Source organism: Tursiops truncatus, chromosome 17 (assembly GCF_011762595.2).
Source record: "Tursiops truncatus isolate mTurTru1 chromosome 17, mTurTru1.mat.Y, whole genome shotgun sequence".
In the NCBI taxonomy this organism is placed as follows: domain Eukaryota; kingdom Metazoa; phylum Chordata; class Mammalia; order Artiodactyla; family Delphinidae; genus Tursiops; species Tursiops truncatus.
The window spans coordinates 68,790,531-68,809,912 of NC_047050.1; the positions used below are offsets into that span (position 1 = coordinate 68,790,531).

General features: G+C 38.5%; 1 long non-coding RNA gene across 1 annotated transcript; it reads left to right on the forward strand.

Moving 5' to 3' along the window:
- Positions 1-8,947: 8,947 nt before the first annotated feature.
- Positions 8,948-19,010, forward strand: LOC141276831 (uncharacterized). Its single transcript, XR_012327011.1, has 3 exons — positions 8,948-9,008; positions 15,437-15,513; positions 18,997-19,010. It is a non-coding gene; the product is annotated as an uncharacterized lncRNA (long non-coding RNA).
- The last annotated feature ends 372 nt before the right edge of the window (positions 19,011-19,382 follow it).

Sequence of the window (19,382 nt, forward strand, 5' to 3'; positions counted from 1 at the left end):
TTGACATAAAAATTGACACATAGATCAATGGAAAAAAAATAGAGAGCCCAGAAATAAGCTCATGCATACATGGTCAATCAATTTTCAACAAAGGAACCAAGAATATACAATGGAGAAAGAATAGTCTCTTCAATAAATGGTATTGGAAAAACTAGACAGCTTGGAAAAAGCAGAGTTGGGGATTTCTAAGATGCATGAAAGCAGGACCTTATTATTCAGAGTAGCCATGGCATCTACAGGCTCTGTCATATGGATAGAAAATCCTGAAAGCCCCAGACTCCTTGACTGGCAAATGGACATAGGGATAACACACAGTAGAGTCCTTAACTTTCATTTTTCAGATACTTGGTTCTTAGACAAGTTCATCGAGGTCAATGTGCTTTCAGTAACATCTGATCACCACTTTTTATTAGCCTAGCAAACTTGGGCAAGTAACTAAAGCTCTCTAAGCCTGTTTTCTCATCTATAAAATGGGACAATAGCACCTACCTTAAAGAGTTGCTGTGTGCGGTTATATGAGCTTCCTTATGTAATGCATATCATGCAATGCCTATCATGGATTGGATATCTAAAAAATTGTAATGGAACCAATGCTTCACTCTTAGCAGTCACTTGTTATTTTGGATGTTTTAGGTTTTTTCCATTCTTTTATTCTTTTATTAGAAAAAATATCTATTGAGCAAATACTCTGTGCCAGGTTCTGTGCAGGGCTATTTAGGCAGGAATGGAACTCAAAGTCCAAGAGGAGAGATGATAACACCAATAAAATTATATGATAAAAGAGGTAAATGCTTTTAGGATGGGACAGTATTATCGGGAGGATTTTTAGTTTTGCTTTTTAAAAAATTTAAGCTAGATATAAAATGAAGTTTTAAATAATAGAATTCACAAGAGAAATTAGAAAATATTTTTTTCCAGATGAATGCTAACACAAGCAAGATATATAAAAATTTATGTGATGTAGCTAAATCAGTGGTTAAGAGAAAACTTTTAACTTTAAATGCTTATATTCAAATAGTAGAAAGGTTTAAAAGTCAATGAATTTTTCTTAACTGTTATCAATGTCAGTATCCTGGTTATAATACTGTGCTGTAAAATTTTAAGATGGGGGAAAGTGGATAAAGGGTACAAGGGATTCTTCTGTACTATTTCTTAGAATTGCATATGAATGATCCCCAAATAAAAAAGTTTAATTTTAAAAAGGCAAAGGGTAGGATTTGGCAAGCTATGGACCAGGGACCAAACCCTTCCACTTTGTAAAGAATTCACAAGCTAAGAATGTTTTTAATATTTCTCAAGAGTTGTTTACAAAACAAGAATAGACAGAGACCATATGTGGCTCTCAAAGCCTATTGTGTTTACTAACTGGTCTTTCAGGAAAACACTTGCCAACCTTTGATCTAGGCAGTTTCTGTTCCATTCTGGAAGTGTAAACTTCCTTCAGCCCATCCCTCCACTAATTAAAGATAAAGCCTCTGGACAAAAGAACAAGAACAGTTACTTTATGACTCTTAAAAGTAAACAAAAGTGGGCAAAAAATGGAGGAGAGTAGAAACTTACAGAAGTCACCCATATTGGGATGTGTTTTCCAGTGTATTTTTGTCTTTGCTGAAAGAGTACAGAGTTGTACGGCAATGTTACCTAAAACTCAGGTAAAAACCCTTACCTGATAAGGTAATACTTACTTGATGAGGTGCTGACTTTCTTCCTAGTGAAAAAAGAGACTGTGTAGGCTAGAAGGTGAGGTGAAAGAATCACAAGGAGAAAACAGGAAAGGAAATCACTGTTTTTCCCAACGTTTAGAAGATTTTTAATAGCAGTTCTTTTCTTGAATAAATGCTTCTCGATTTGATTTAACCTTTGGTCAATTTCCAGAGTCCTGACGTAGTTGTTTTGGTCAATTTTGTACATTTTTACTGTTCATTTTTGGAGATAAGATTTGCTAATAAGCCCTTGACTCAGCCATTCCAGAAGTAACATTAACATTTAACCGTAGAAAGAAAAAAATCATTTTGGGGAGGAATTAAAGTACAGATATCCTTACTTGCTACCCAAAATGAAGAGAAGGTACTAAAGATAGCATTCATGCATTATTATGTTGGATTGTTTGGGAAAGAGAAAAAACAGTAGACAATTTGAATCAAGGACATAGGGAAAATGAGTGGCTGACAGAATGTCATTATGCAACTTGAAGAGAGGAGAAGGCCCATTTAATGAATGATTTTAGCGTCTGAGCAATGAAAGTAATTAACATACAGGAAATGCATCGGTGGATTTCAGCACATTGATTTTAGTGATTCCCCGGAGCTCCTTTAGATCTGTTGATTGTTTTTGTGCATCAACAGTTCCTGATTTAAAAGGAATAAATGATTCAAATGGAAATCGCACATTTAAAAACTATGTATATTGCTTTTATCTATTTTCATCATATTTCTCTCTAGCTCTTTGGTCATAAATGGTGGAAATGTAACAATGAAATTGTGTGCAATGAAAAATTATGCTCAGAATGAATTGCTTATGAAGCAGGAATTTAAGAGGGCAAATGAAAGGAACTGTGATGCTTTAGTCTTGACTGTGGGGAAAAGATTTATAGTTGGATAGATCCACTTACTGTTTCATTCATGCAACAAATATTTATTAAGCTCTTACCAAGAGCCATGTACGGCTGGGGATAGAGTGGAGGATAAAAAAGATAGAACTCTCTGCCTTCCTGGATTTGATATTTTAGTAGGACGAGGCAGTAAGTTATAGCACATGCTAGAGGGTATCAGTTTTATGGTCAAGCATTAAATAGGATGTGGGAAAGGGAGAACGGTGAGGAGTGCTGCAATTTTAAATAGAGTGGGCATGGTAGACCTCACCAAGTGATAATGTTTGAGCAAAGACTTGACGAGAAGAGAAAGCAGGCCAGGTGAGCATCAAGGGTAAGGACCTTCCAGGCAAAAGGTCAGGCCAGTGCCAAGGGGAAGGTGATTGGGCACATTCAGTAACAATAAGGTAAGTGTGGCAGGAGTGGAACGAACAAGGGAAAGAGTAGAGGAATAATAGGAGGCCAGATAGGACTTTGTAGCTTATCTCAAGGACTTTGGTTTTTGCCATATATGAAATGGGGAGCTATTGGGCAGAGAATTAACTGGGTCTGTTATAGATTCAGAAAGCTCATTAAGAAATCTCTGTGTTAGGAAAAAGTCAAGGACTTTGACCAGAGCGAGCAATGAGTTGATGTCATTGTATCCCATTCTGTTAGTTTGTTGTTCACTCAGATTTTATCCCTGAGAGTAAATTCATGGGATCAAGTCCCAGCTTGTGAGCATGACATTCAAGGCTCATTTCAACATAGCCCCTCCCACTGCTTCCCAGCCTAATCGTATCTGCTGCTGCTTCCTCCGCTGCATCTCACCCCCCTATATTCCAGAGGCAGGATGGATGTTGGACAAATAAATAGTGCATTTTGAGTATGCTCTTCGGTCCACCTAGAGTGCCTCATCTGTTTCTGGAATTTCTATTTCTTCTGGTTAGCATAACACATTACATTTAATTGCAATTATTCATATTTCTGTATGTCTCTGCACCTAGCAACAACACTCAGTACACAAGAAACACTCTATATGAGTGCATTATATTGGATACAGTAGGAACAAATGTAACTACTTGATTCAAGTTAAGGAGATATTTACATTTATTTTATGAAATTAGCTAAGACTAATTTCAAAAAGAAATAAGGCAGATAATAAGCAAAAATTTATATTTCAAAGGAATCAGAGTAGTGATAAACCTTGAGAAACTTTATTGAGAGTTCAGTGAGGTATTAGGGAAGGAATGGGTATTGCAAAAACCTAGGCAAGCTTATCTTGCCTTCAATATGCTTATTATTACTTGAAATTATATTATATTTGTATTTTTCTTTTATATCTTTATTGGAGTATAATTGCTTTACAATGGTGTGTTGGTTTCTGCTTTATAACAAAGTGAATCAGTTATACATATACATATGTTCCCATATCTCTTCCCTCTTGCGTCTTCCTCCCTCCCACCCTCCCTATCCCACCCTCCAGGCGGTCACAAAGCACCGAGCGGATATCCCTGTGCTATGCGGCTGCTTCCCACTAGCTATCTATTTTGCGTTTGGTAGTGTATATACGTCCATGCCGCTCTCTCGCTTTGTCACAGCTTACCCTTCCCCCTCCCCATATCCTCAAGTCCATTCTCTAGTAGGTCTGTGTCTTTATTCCTGTCTTACCCCAAGGTTCTTCATGACTTTTCTTTTCTTAAATTCCATATATATGTGTTAGCATACGGTATTTGTCTTTCTCCTTCTGACTTACTTCACTCTGTATGACAGACTCTAGGTCCATCCACCTCATTACAAATAGCTCAATTTCGTTTCTTTTTATGTATTTGTATTTTTTATCACTCACCAGACAGAGCCTCTATTAGAGCGGAGACTTTGTCTTTGGCACTGCCATGCTTGCATTTCCTAAAGTAATATTCAGATATTTGATATATTTGTTAAATGAATGAACGATCACTTTAAGTGAGCACTAACCTTTGATATGAACACCATTATCATAGTGCAGAATTCTTTTTTTTTTCTGATAAAAGGACTTCTATCAGATTTTTCCAGAAGGATGAACTTTGACTTGTCATTAATCCCTTGGAGGAATTTATCTCACTTAATTTCACAAAGTCTTACCTTGGGACCATGGGTGAAAATAACAATGTCTTTAGGAACTGATATATGAAATATAAGAAGTGTTCTTCAGGAAATTATTTCTTAATTGATCCAATATTAAATGTCAGTAGGATGACTATTAATATAAATTATTTTACCTTTTCATTCTACCTAATAGTATGAACTTTTATTAACATTAACTTTTAATTCTACAGAAAACTCAAATAATATATCTCGTAAATAGGTTTCTGGTGATATAAATTGGAGAAAAAATAAAATCTAGAGCCATGTGTTAATGGGAAAGACATTAAGTCTTTATTTTCTGTCTTTGGAAGGATAAATAGCAACCCAATACTAGTCACTGGTGTCCTTCCCTCATTCGATAATGTTTGATAATTATTTTAAACTGTGGAGCCAGTTTCTTAGGTAACAGTTAATTTTCTGGTCCCATATACCCATTTTACTTCTACTTTTGCTACTGACCTTTGAGGCTTTAACCCAAGGTGATACAAGACTTTATCATGTAATATATACACATATGTACAGATATACACACATATGTGTGTGTATATGTGTATACAATTGTCCTTTTCTTTATTGGTCCTCAGATGATCTTTTGAACTGGAGATGTATCTTCATTCAGGAGAAGGTAGTTCTCTTGATTCTGCCACTGGAGTAGAATTTTATCGTTTTTGCTCATCAAAATATTGTACTTTTGAGAACGAGACTCTGATTTGACATTGTGAGAACCACTGCTTTTTGGGTCCACATTCATAAGGTGAATAAAGCTGACTCCACCTCCCCCCTGCTCTGACCCCCAGGTTCCAGGTGCGTTGACCATGCTTGCTGTCAGTGCATTCAGCGGCCCCATCCACAGAGATAGCTTCCGGGGGGTAGAGAAGTGACCCCAGTCAGGGCATTTACTGTCTCCAAGAATCAGTTTTCTGACTTTCGTCAGCATGCTCAGGGGAGTGAATGGTCTCTTCTGCTGGATCAGATGCTGCATTGATAGTAACCTGAAGCCACTGGAATCACCATGCAGAACCCATTAATGTGTTCCACCCACAGGGACCAGAGCAAAATAGTGGAGCTTTGTGACATCACTTGGGCCCTGAATCACAACTCATTTAAAGCTAGATCTACTCCTGGACATTGTTTCTTACATGAACATTCACTCCCCTTCTTACTTAGTTTGAGTCAGGTTTTCTACTCCTAGCTACTGAAAGAATCCTAACTCATTAGTCATGTAACCACTAACCAGCTTCACTGCTGGAGGCCCATATCCCTTCTCAGTTTTTCCCTCCACTTAATGAGAATAGTAATTCTCATCCCAAAGTGCTAAATGCTGTAGAAAGGTATTTGAATAGACTATCAACTGATATGTAAATTAAGGGTGATGCCTAATGCTTCTGGCCAACACGCATTCTTTTGAATATTTAATTTTGATGATGGTTTGTGTGCTAGTCTGAAATACTATCTATAAAAACCATCATGTACTGTTTTCAATTACATGCCAGAAACTTCTAAGGTTAAGGATACACAAACAAAAGACATGGTCACCTTCATCAGCTTTCTCTCTTCTATGAGCAATTTGAGGGGAGGGGGCAGAAATGGCAATTACACCAGGGAGACAGTGTCGACTGTCCCATAATAAGTTCGTATAACTGGAGGATATATGTAGGAGGAAGCAATTGCTTCTGATTTTGTTGTAGGATGGAATAAAAATACAGAAAGATCCATGAGGGGAGCAAAATTACCTTTTCTGAAAAAAAAGTTTATGTGTCATGTACTCATCATTGCTTGTCTTATTTACTGTCTCATTTAATTATAACAAGTATATGAGATCCCTCTTTTATAGGTAGAAAATTGAGGCTATCAGAGTTTGACTGTTGTTATATAGCTAGTTTGTGACCGAATCAGGATTCAAACCCATGTCTAAGCTGAGAATTTATGTTCTTTATACTTTTGCCTTGAAGCCTAAGAAGGAGGTGGGAATTCAGAGGAGGAGAAAAGGGCAGTCTAGGGAAAATGACCATGATCAGTCCTTGCACTCTGGGGGGGTCCTTCATCTGCACGGGTGCAGATTTGGCCGCTTCTGTACCAACAAGACCCAGTCCTGGGTGTTAGGTGAATTTCAGGCCAGGTGACAGTGCGATATGAATGATTCTATTACTTACTGAAGATTTACAATACAGGCACGTTTGTAATTTACAGGGTGCTTAGAGCTCCAGTGAAGTGTGTGAGCAATGCAGATGCTCTGAGGAGACCAGAGTGGAAAACTGCACATCCCTTCTGTTTTATCTTGAGATTACTATCTGGATTGCCATTTAAATGCACATGCAAACCTAAAATGCAGAATTTATATCTGAAAACCTCTAATCTGATTTTTATAACTGAAGCTTACTTTTTCCATAGCTAATAGAAAAAAAAAAATGATAGCCAGTTTTAGAAATGCAACTGTCATATACAAGCCAACATTAGAGTTGCATACCCATTAATTGTCATCTATTTCCTCAATATAATCAATTTACGGAGGACCTCCCAGGTCCTTTACATTATTTTGAAGGGTATGGTTTTAGGAACAAGAATTATGTCACTGCAGAGTTAGGATTAACACACATGAAGAGAAGTGAGCTAACAATTTAAGATCCATTATATGTCAAGCACTGTGTTGACTCTGCAAACATTATATCAGTAGATTCTCCCAACAATCCTGAGATAATATTTTTAGCCCATCTCACCGACAAGGCTCAGAGGGATAAGTAATCATGTAAAATAATTTATAAAGAAAGGCTAGCATATTTTGAGAGCTTAATAGGTGCCAGGTGCTCTGCTAAGCGCTTACAGGGTCTCGTTACAGGGTCTGGTGTAACCCTCAGTACATTGATAGAATCCCTTCCTTGTAGATAAGAACCGAGGCTCTGAAGTCAAGGACTGCCCAAGATGACACAGGGAGAAAGTGGCAAAGCCACCATGGAGGACTCCACAGTGTCAGGCAGGCTGCTCAACACCATTTGTCCCAACACTTCCACTTTCTAGTAAGTATTTCGCCAGCCCCCCTTGTAAAACCATGAAACAACGTTCACAGATAATACAACCTAGCGACAGATGATTTCAAGAAAAGCCAACAGAAATACCTGAATGTCATAATAAAATAAATAAAATTAGTTCATAATAAAATAAAATCTATCATTCAATAAATAAAATACATTACTGCATTATATTTTATGTCAACTATTATTTATGATATATAGAGTTTACTTACATATAGTTACTAACACATGAACACCCTAGAAGACTTAACAAATTGTGAGATGTTGCCAGTATCATAGATCCACCAGCAATGTAAGAGCTACAAATATAGGCTGATCCAAGTGTGTTATAACAACTCAAATATCACAATGCTATTACTGTTGACTATTTTCTCAATGGATAACAGTCTTGGTAACATTCTAAAAATAACAAAAATCTTTTCTACTTTACAAGGTAGATGCATCCCTGGACAATTATCTTTATTTTAAAACCATGCAAAGCATACTATGTGTATGTGTATAATCGTAATAAGCAACTTACTAATGACTCTACAGCAGGACCTTTGAAAATCATGTGGGATGTAAAGTAATTCTTTGCACGAGGGACTGTCCCTGACAACACAGAACATGTAGCATCCCCAGCCCTTTATATTGATCACTATGCCCAACTCTTGGGACAAACAAAAATACACCCTATAAAATTTCAAAATACACTAGGAGAGTTGTACTGCTGTCCTTGAGAACTGCTGCCATCAAGTTCTCAAGCACTGCGTCTGCTTCCCCTACGAATGTACAGTCATAGCAGCTGAGAGTTGGAAGGGGTCTAAGAGTAGGCAGACAGCTCCTTAATTGAGCCAGTATTTCCCAACAATCAGCCATTTCTGCATCACCTGAAGGATGTTTGTTATATATACAAAATACTATTATTTAATATTTTTCTTTTAACAGACACTTCTATAAAGATTCCACTTGAAAAAAAAATCACTTGCCATCTTAAATGGAAAATAAGAATCGCTTACGATAAATGAAATGCAAACTTAACAGTAACAATGAATAAACCAAACACAAAACATCAAACAAATGATGATGTTATTAAATTCTAGCTAGATTCAGTTACCATCCAGAGACTCAGCCGGATGTCTATTGCCTTTTGGCTAATCACCGGATTAAGCCTAAATTTATCTCCTCAGAACTTTAGCACTCCTGTTCTTGGTCTGGTTTCCAGAAGAACACAAGAAGAATCTATTCTCTTTACTTCATGATAACTCAGCTGCCATTATTCTCCTCTCTCCAGGATAAACAAGGTATTTCTTTTTTCTTACAGAGAAAATACTTTTTTTCCTGACTATATTACCCCCTTATATCAGGATTTATTCTTTGTTTATAAGGCAAAAATATTGTGAAGTATCTGTTACTTGGTACTAATATAGAATTTAAAATATATTTTTTTCTAATCTTTTATAAATACAATATGCCAAGGTATACCTCAACACTCCCATTTTACAGATAAGAAAAGGTATAGTGCGTTTGCATTTGACTAATTTGCCCTAAATCTCACAGCTGGTTAGTGGCAAAGCCAGGATTCCAGCTCAGAGCTGATTACACAGCTTGGAGAATTCATACCATTTCTTATGTTAATTGGCCATGGAATTAAAAGCCAGAGTAAGATGGAGTTGTCTAATGATACAGAAATAAGGATTTAAGCTGATTTAAACTTGTAACTACCTAAGAGAGAGCTTTAACCTACTGGTGCCTTAATATCATCTAAAGGGTTTTATTTTAAGCCTCCTCCCAATACTTAAGAGGGTAACTGAGAAGACCTACATGAACGCATCATGAAAGCTCTATTGTTTCCCAGTTCCTCTAAAATGTTCTACAAGTGCTGCTTCAAAAGCCAGCTGAAGTCTAGAAGTGAATAAAAACAAATGTTAGATGCTCTGGAAGGTGGTGTGATCACTAGACAATACACCATAACGGTGGCTGGATCCTCTTGGGGGCTGCGCAAGGCACGAGATGGTTAAATTATGTGTCAACTGGGCCACGAGATGCTCACATATATGATTAAACATTACTTCTCAGTGTGTCTGTAGTATGTTTCTGGAAGAGGTTAACATTTGAATTGGAGGACGGCGTAAAGCAGATGGCCCTCTCCCATGTGGATGGGCATGATCCAATCCACTGAGGGCCTGAATCGAACAAAACGGGGAAGGAAGGCTGGATTTGCTCCCTCTGTGCCTGACTGCAGAGCTGGGACATCTGGGTCCTCCTGCGCTCCACGCTCCTGATTCTCAGGCCATCAGACTCCATCTAGAATCTACACCGTCAACTCTCCAGCTCTCATCGCTGGCTTTCCTGGGTCTCCAGCTTCAGACAGCAGATCATGAGACTTCTCAGTCTCATAATCATGTAAGCCAATAGCTTATAATAAATAAATATCTATACTCTCCATATCTATATCCCAGATATAGATACCTGTATCTATATCCATACCTGTATCTATATCCATACCTGTATCTATATCCATATCTGCATCTATATCCATATCTGTATCTTTATCCATATCTATATCTGTATCTGTATCATCTATCTCTTCCCAGTGGCTCTGTTTTTCTGGATACCGCTGGCTGATGCAAGGCAGATGTTAAAATCATGGAACACAGGATGTACAGGTGCATTAACATCTTTCATTCTCTCCTGTCATTCTCTACTTCACATGCCAGTCACCCTGAAATTTTGATGTGCTTTTCCCCTCTTACCCTAACCAGGTCCCACACACTACCTTGGAACACTTTTACTTCAAATGTCCATTTTTCTTTTCAGACCTCTGACCCTTCAAACGTTCCTCTCTCAAGCTTAGTACATCACCTGGCCTCTTATTCCCTGAGAAAATATGAGTTGCGGCACATACATTTCACCTGGATCTGTATCTGTACTTTCCTCGTTCCCTTCTGTCACAACAGACGGTTGGTTCTTCACTATCTAAAGCTAATCTGCTCTGTACCTTATGGATTTTAGCCCCTTCTTAGGGATCTTGCTTCAGTGATTTGACCCCACTATCCCGTTTGTTTTCCTTTACCATCAGTTCTTTTTAATTTTTTAATTAATTTTTAAAAATTGAAATATAGTTGATTTACAATGTTGTGTTAGTTTCAGGTGTATAGCAAAGTGATCCACATATATATACATTCTTTTTCAGATTCTTTTCCATCATAAGTTGTTACAAGATACTGAATATAGTTCCCTATGCTACACAGAAGGTCTTTTTTGTTTATCTATTTTATATATAGTAGTATATATCTGCTAATCTCAAACTCCTGACTTATCCCTCTCCCTCCCCGCTTTCTCCTTTGGTAACCATAAGTTTGTTTTCTATGTCTGTGAGTCTGTTTCTGTTTTGTAAATAAGTTCATTTGTATCATTTTTTTTTAGATTCCACATATAAGTGATATCATATATTTGTGTTTCTCTGTCTGACTTATATCCCTTAGTATGATAATCTCTAGGTCCATCCATGTTTCTGCAAATGGCATTATTTCATTCTTTTTTATGGCTGAGTAATATTCCTATGATCCTTGTTTATCCTCAACTTCTTCACCTCTTTTGGTACCTTCCCATCGTCATTTATACATGCCAAGTTTCCTCTTCTCTCTGCATTCTCCGTCCTCTCTCTGGGTTACTCCATCAGTCACATGGCTTCAATGACCATCTATTTACTAATTACACCTAAGTATTTATATCAAGGCCAGATGCTTCTTAACTCCAGACCCATCCATGGAACTGCTTTTAGGTGCACATCCCTAATTGGGTGTCTCCCAGGCATCCCATCCATCTTCCTCATCACAGTGTTGTTCATTCTGACATGGCCATTCGCCATTGCCCAAAGCGGAACCTAGACTAGGGCAATCTCAACTGCTTCCCCTTCCTCTGCTCTGCTAACTGCAGATGGTCAGTTATCAAGCTGCAGAGACTCCTAACCTTTCACTCCCTGTCTTGACTTCTCCACCACCATGACCTTGGCTCCAGTAGAGAAAACTAATTTGAGAATATTATTGTCTGCCTTTAACCTGCAAGATAAAATGCCGATTAGTGGGCATGACACTTAAGTCGCCTCACTCTCACCTACATCTCTCTCTATCCTGTTCTGCTTTTCCTCACGATAACAGGATCTCCATTCTTGTTCCTGGCAAAAGCCTCTCGTCTTCTCAGGAGACTTACACTGTTGATCAACCCTTCTCTCTCTTCATTCAGTGTGCACTTCCCTACCAGATACAATGCATAGGTTTGCAAAAATGCACAAATTTTCCCACTACAAGAAATAAATACATCATTAAAGAAGTAACACAGATTGTCCTCTGTACTCTATGCTTCAGGAACACTTATAGTTTTTTTGTATCTCAAATGTGTCATCATCTTTACCATTCTTCTGCATCTTTGTTCACGCCCCTGCCTATAAATTCTGTCCTCTGCCCCTATACCGTTTCTCTTCACCTATGGGTAGTGCCCATAAGGAAAGAAGAAGGAAGTGAGTGGAACTATGAAAATTTGAAAGAAAAGACAAGGCACAAACATCCAGAGCTTATCACAGTGAAGAAATGAAATAAAGTGCAATTATTGTGAAAGAACTGATTTGCACTGCTGTGCAAAAGTCATTCGGGAACCCTACGTGTCTATGTTCGGGCTACATATCTGGGTAACATAGAGATATGTGCTCTAGCACATTTTGTAAGAAATACCTTTTTAATATTTAGATATTAAAATGCTAAATATTTATTTAAGTATAAATAATAAAATTATTAATAGTTTATTGAATTAACAATTAATATTTAATAGTGGTGATAATGCTAATGGTAATAATAACAACACCATTTATTAAGTGCTTACTAGTTGTCAAACACTTTGCTTAGTGATTTGTGCCTCATTTAATCCTCAAAACGCCCAATGAAATGGACTAGTATTATCATTCTTACGAATGTTCAATGACTTGCCTAAGGTCACATAGCTAATAAATAAAAAAACAGGATTCAACTGAATGAAGTCGGACTCCAAAACCTGCACACATAATAAATATATTGTACTGCAGTTTCTAAAAGACGAGATGGAAACAAAAGGGAAAACATTTAAATATATATATATATATAATATGCAACATATTATATATAATTTATAACCTATAATGCATAACATGTAGCATTTTATAGGTTTGGTATTATATATTTGTATATAATATAAATATTATATGTATATCAGTTAATAATATTGAGTGCTAACCAGTATTTATTAAGTGTTTACCGTTAAGTACCATGCTAAGCATTTAATATATGTTATTTAATTTTGACACATTAGGTGTCATTATACTATTATTATACATGATGAAACATAGGCTGAGCTAAATTGAATAGGCTTTTGTTTGTTCGTTTGTTTGTTTGTTTTTAACATCTTTAGCAGCGTATAATTGCTTTACAATGGTGTGTTAGTTTCTGCTTTTTAACAAAGTGAATCAGCTATACATATACACACAACCCCATATCTCCTCCCTCTTGCATCTCGCTCCCTCCCACCCTCCCTATCCCACCCCTCTAGGTGGTCACAGAGCACCTGTCTGAGAGCTTTTGGGCATGGCAGAACTGGCATTTAAAGCCTGGGGTATTATCAAAGCCAATGATTAACCACAATGTAATATAGACTATTTCAGCCATTACTATGCTATGAGTCAAAATCCCAGACAAGAGGTTTTATGTACCAAGTAGAGTGATTCAGGTGATCCAGTTCATAGTGTTCCTTAAGGTTGAACTGAATTTTTAGGTAGAGGACGTGGTATGGACTTAGCTTTGATGTGATGGTGGAACGTCCCTCACAATGCTCTAGGCTGGCCCCCGAAAGCCTCGAAGAAGATGGACCAACATGGATGATAGTATCATGCAGTGGCTAAGAACTTGGCCTTTGGAACCAGAGCTGAAGCTGAATCTTACCTGAGTCACAACTACATGACCTGCGACAAGTTGCTTTACCCCTGTGGGTGCCAGTTTTTTTTTCATTCTTAAAACAGAGATAACAACACCCACAATGCAAGATTGTTTTGTAGATTGATTACAATAATGTTGAGAAAATATTCAGCTACGATCTGGAACGTATTGAGTGCTTAATGAGAATTAGTATTGCTTCACAAGGTAGCATAAAATTAGCCTTCACAGCCTCATCTCTAAGGCTATGAAGGCTATGATTTCCTCCTGTCTTGCCATGATGAACTCCTTTAAGTCAAAAAAAGGAAAATATTTTCTTTTTCCTAAAACATCACCATCTATCCATCCATTCATTCATTTCATGTGCCAGGCATTCCTCAAAGGACTAAGAATAAGTAACAGCAAAGGATTTATGGGCCCAAATGACCCCCAGAATAACAGAGGTAGGAAGCTACATGCACAAGTTAATATATGATGGTATGAAAATCACTGCACTTCAGTGCTCCATATGGCAATTTCTAACTAACCCTTCAAAATGGGTAAGTGTGGAGTTCACCTCCCACCTGAAGTCTTCTTTGATTTACCCATGACAAACCATTTTTCTATCTCAGCTGTCACCATCACCTTATTTATTCACTACAACCACAATATTTTATAATTTTTCAACATTAAATAAAGGGGTATTTGAAGGATGGGTCCTACTGTTTTTGTTTGTTTGTTTTTACCCTTTTTAGAGCCTTAAAATTTTGGGCGGTGCCTAGAATGTTGGGTGATGGATGGATGGAGAGAGGGATAGAAGGAGGGAGGAATGAAGGGAGGGAAAGAGGGAGGAAGGGAAGGATGGAGAAGAGGAGGGATGGATACACGGATGCATAAATGACTTCAAGGGAAACATAGGGGAGGAAGACATAAATTCTGGCTGAAAGTAAGACAAAGAAGGAAGACTTCATAGTTAGGGAGGGTTTGAGTTATACCTAAAGGACAAGTGAGATTTCAGCATAAACACAGAAGTCTGTATGTGATGGTGGAAGGCTGGGGAGAGAAAGGCATCCTAGATAGAGGGAAAAGTATAATAAAAGCACAGAGGAATGGAATTTAATTATGTATTAATTGAGCGGTGAGTAGATCAGGGGAACTAGAACTGAGATTGGAAGTCGGAGGAGAAAGGCAGAAGGATGGTGATAAAATAGGTTTCAGACCTTGAAGAGCCTTGGAAACCATGCTAATGAATTTGGACCTTCAAACCATAGCGATTCCTCAATAGGTAAACTTGCTGTCATGCTTAAAGACTTAACCGTGACTGAAGATATTATTACCTCAGTTTCAGCTAAGTACTAATGTACTTGATTATCAAGACTGAGAGCAGGTAGGTAGCTCCAGTGGTGTTTCCTGGGAGCCGAAATCACAGGGTTTTGGCATCTCCAAATTTAAAGGGAAATTGAAATCGCTTCAACACTTATTCAGGCTGAACCTACTTTTACAATTTCCAAGAAGAACAATTGAAAACGCAAATCTGTCTCCTAACAATACTTAGGCTTTGGGATTCTGCCTGCGTTTATTCTGTTGAATGAGACAGAATGGTATGAATAATAATACCTGACGTGCCCTTACATTATATTTGTAGAGCACTCTCACAAAATGATCTCATTTGATCTTCATAAAAACGCTGTAAGCTAAGCACTATTATCTTCATTCAGCAGCAAAGCACACAGCACAGAAATAGTAAGGCAGGCAAGTCTTGATTCCCTCACCTCTTTCTCTGACCTTCCCAGCTGGGGCAAGTTCTGAGGACCTTCACATGCAGATAAAGTCCCCTTCTGGTGTTACAAAAGAGGCAGAAGATAAAAGGGTATGTAACATGTATTGAAAATCGACTCTGACACTTGCCGTGATTATCATTATATAATCCTCATACCACTCCTGGAGGTAAGTGTAACTGGGTCTACTTTGTAGAAAAGCACACTGAAGCTCAGAGAAATTCATGAACTTGCTCAAATTGGTCCAGGGACAAAATGGAAGGACCAGATTTGAATCTCCATCGCTAGCCTTCAACGTATACACCCTTTCCACCACCTCTCATTGCCAAGATATTGGAGTGTGGGCTCAGAGCTCAGATTACCACGTTCGACCACTGATTGGAGTTATGACCTTGGGACTGGCTTTATGACCTTAAGAATCTGTTTCAGGTTCTATTCTCTAAAATGGAGACGATATTAGCACTTACCCTTAGGAGTTGCTCTGCAAATAAACTGTGGCAATACATCTTGAAGTGCTTCAACAGTTCCTAGGACAGAATCCATATGACAACAGTTAAGTGTTGTCTACAGTTATCAAGCATCTTATGGGTCTTAGAATCAATTCCCTTCCCCAGACCCACACTAGATCCCCTTTTTCCACAAGGATTAGCTTCTCTGGTGCTAGGGTATAGATGTCAACTAGACTTGACACCAGATTCTCTGGAATGAGTTGTCCCGGGAGCCCCCCTGGTTCCCAACCAGGTCTCCCTACAATTCTCACTGTGTGAGTCCAATCTAAAGGACAGAATTACCATCTGAATATTTCCTGTTTGTCCTTCAGTCCCTCTGAATCCCATCTCATTGGATTGGAGCTCTAGAAACACAACTTCCTTTTGCTAGACCCCTTTCCCAGAATGACGACCTAATACCATGTCCCTAGCATGCAGGCCAGTGTTCCTCTGTGTCCTTACTCTTGGTACAATAAGTCCTGCCTTGTGTAGCATTTACATTACTGCACATTGACTATGTTACCTCCTGGTTTGTTCTTTCTTTCTGTTGGAATTTTGCATCGGACTTTTATTTTACGTCAGGAGCTCTGCAAGGTCATAGAGAAAAAACTCCAATCAACCAAGCATGGTTTCTGTCCTTGGAGAGGATAGCCAGATTTTAAGCCATCAATTATACAAATAATTATCTAATTATAGTTGCGAAAATTTCTTGAAACAGAAATAGAGAAAGCTGTGAACAAATATAGCAGGAAGATTCCCAACCAGTCTGAAGATTCAGGGAAATCTTAAGGAAGTGAAAACATAAGTGACCTAGCACTCCCAAGGATAAGGTCTTTCTTATTCCCCCTTTATTTATTCAGATGCTACTATGTGATTTAGAGGTAATGAAGAAAAGAGTAATCACCTCTGACAGTTTTTCAAAGCTGTGATAGACTTTTCAATTTATACATGAGTCATAGTTACAACATGATTTTTTTATAAAACGCTTTTTATTAAGTACATGTCAGGTGTGTTGTTAAAGACATTACAGCAATCTTGTTTCCTCAGTCTGATTAAATCATGTGTCAGCCACTCTTCTAGGCTCTGCACAAACAAAGCCTTTAAGGAACAATGTCTGCTTTCAAAAAAATTCACAGTAGAATGGTCCTCACCACAAATTTGAATTGTGTGTCAGTTTGGGTGAGCTAAGTTATGGTGCTGTAATGTACCAGTTTTCTATTGTTGCATAGAAACATGTGAACAGCGTAAAGCTCGTTCATTCATCAGCTTTGAGTTCTGTAGGTCAGAAATCTGTGCAACTTTAAGTTCTCTGTGTAGCGTCTCACAGGTTGAAGCCAAGGTTGAGCAAATGCTTGAATAATGAGGAGCTTTTCCACTAGGCAAGAGAAGGGAGGTAATTCCAGAAATGAGAAAAAATCTCACATGCGAAGACAGAAGAGGAAGGAAGGGGTCACGGTCAGCTGGGTATCTGTCTTCACGTGTAAAGGGATGCAGCTTGAAATGCACTTGACTAGTAATAAATCGGATAGGGCTGTGTATGCTCTGCTGAGGAATTTGAACTTCATCCTGTAGCAGCCACAGAAGGATTTATGAGAGACTATGTTAATCCGGGTCTTCTGAGAAGTAGATGCCAAAATGCAATGCCACATGTGAGGATCTAATTAGGAGAAATGGTTGTGAAAGGAAAGGGGGAGGGAAGGGGCCAGGGGAGGTGGGGGGAGTCTGATACCCAGTAAAGGAAAGAGGGAAAGCAGGTGGGATGGAAATGGCTTAGAGTTCAAAGTCAACTGAATGTGTCTCAGAGCGGTAACAACAGTATAGGCATATCTGAAGACAGCTAACAATTAAAAAAAAAAAATATGTATATAGAAAAGTAAAGTAATTAAAAGTGCTTCTTTATGCGGAGCTGGATGGGGGTTGGTGAAAAGTGTGGGGCAAAGAGCCCTTGCTCACTGTTCTCAACCACAAGTGTGTGTGTGTGTGTGTGTGTGTGTGTGTGTGTGTGTGTGTGTATTTAAACCTCATAATGCATTACTTTGGTAAAAATGAAATATAGATATGTATGTGTGTATATATGTGTGTGTGTAATTAAAAACAGTGTTCTTTTTCTAACCTGTAGAGAAGAGGGTATCATTCCTAGTTGGCTTTGGGGTGTCTTCCAGGTAAGATAGGCTCTGCCTGAGATTCCTGGCCATTTTTTCCTTGGGCCATTTTCCCTTTCCTAGAGCTGCCTGGGCCTTTGTGAACTCTACAAAAGAAGGTGTCTAATGTAACCTTTCCAGTTGTGCCTTTTAATCACTGACCTTTCTTCCTGATGACTCTTCACCCATTTCAGCCTTTGTGGGCAATTTTGGGAAGAAAAGAAGTTGCCTGAGATGGCATTCAAAAGGAGGAATAAGAAATCTGTAGTAAAATTGGACTGGATGCTAGAACATAGATCTTGAAAATGTGTGCCAAAGCAAAGGTGCTGGTGTCCACAGAGATAAATAAACGGGTCTCCAGGAGAAGGGAAGAGGGAAGTACTCTTAAGGGGCAAAAAGTACGCAAGTACAAACGGAATGGGAATAGATTGTCTGAGAAAACAAATGAACAAAGCAAGTAAGTAAGTGAGAGTCCAAAGCAGCAGTGATCTCCCAATAGAAAATTATTACCAGATATGCCACGCACATGGACTTTGCTCTCACATTCACACAGGTGTATGCGTGAGCGTGTGCACGCACGCACACACACCACCTGCTATGCACACCTTGCACACGGTGCTCTCGCAGTTGATTCTGACCACATCATATTACATCTGGAACTCCCCAGGACCCTGAATTGAAGACCCAGAGCTCTGCCCAGACATGGAAGCCTCTCCCATCCATTCATCCGGTTCTTAAGCCAAAGGCATCAGAGCCTCAGTGCCCGTTTTCCATTGTTAATTCAAGAAAAGGCACCTTCCTATCTCAGCTTATGTGTCCTCTCATCGCTCTTGGTGACGCCTCATATACAGGCTGTGCGCGGTTGTCCTTTCGTTATACGATCACGGTTTTACACTGCAGTGAAATGAAAATTTGTTTTGCTCATATTCCTGTTTCTACCTTTTAGGACCTTGACGGAAGGGCAGGAGCTGTGTCTAAGTTCCCTTTTATGCTTGACACCAAGTCTGAGGCCCGGCACTCGGTAAGTTTCCGGTTAATATTTCTTCAATGAATAATTAGACTACACGTGAGTAGGGTTGGAGGGCAGCTGGGTGCAAAATGGGAGGGAAAAGATCAAGGCTTTCCTCATAATCTTCCTTCAGATCTACTTTTCTTTTTCTAACTCAAGTCACATTCTCATTCTTAGATTTATTTCCTTTTCATCCTGCTTATTAGAGAAAAAAGAAATAAGAACCAGGAGTAGGAGATTGGTTCCATTTAATTTATTTATTAATTTTGTTTTGGCCGCGTGGCATGTGGGATCTTATTTTCCCGACTAGGGATTGAACCCTG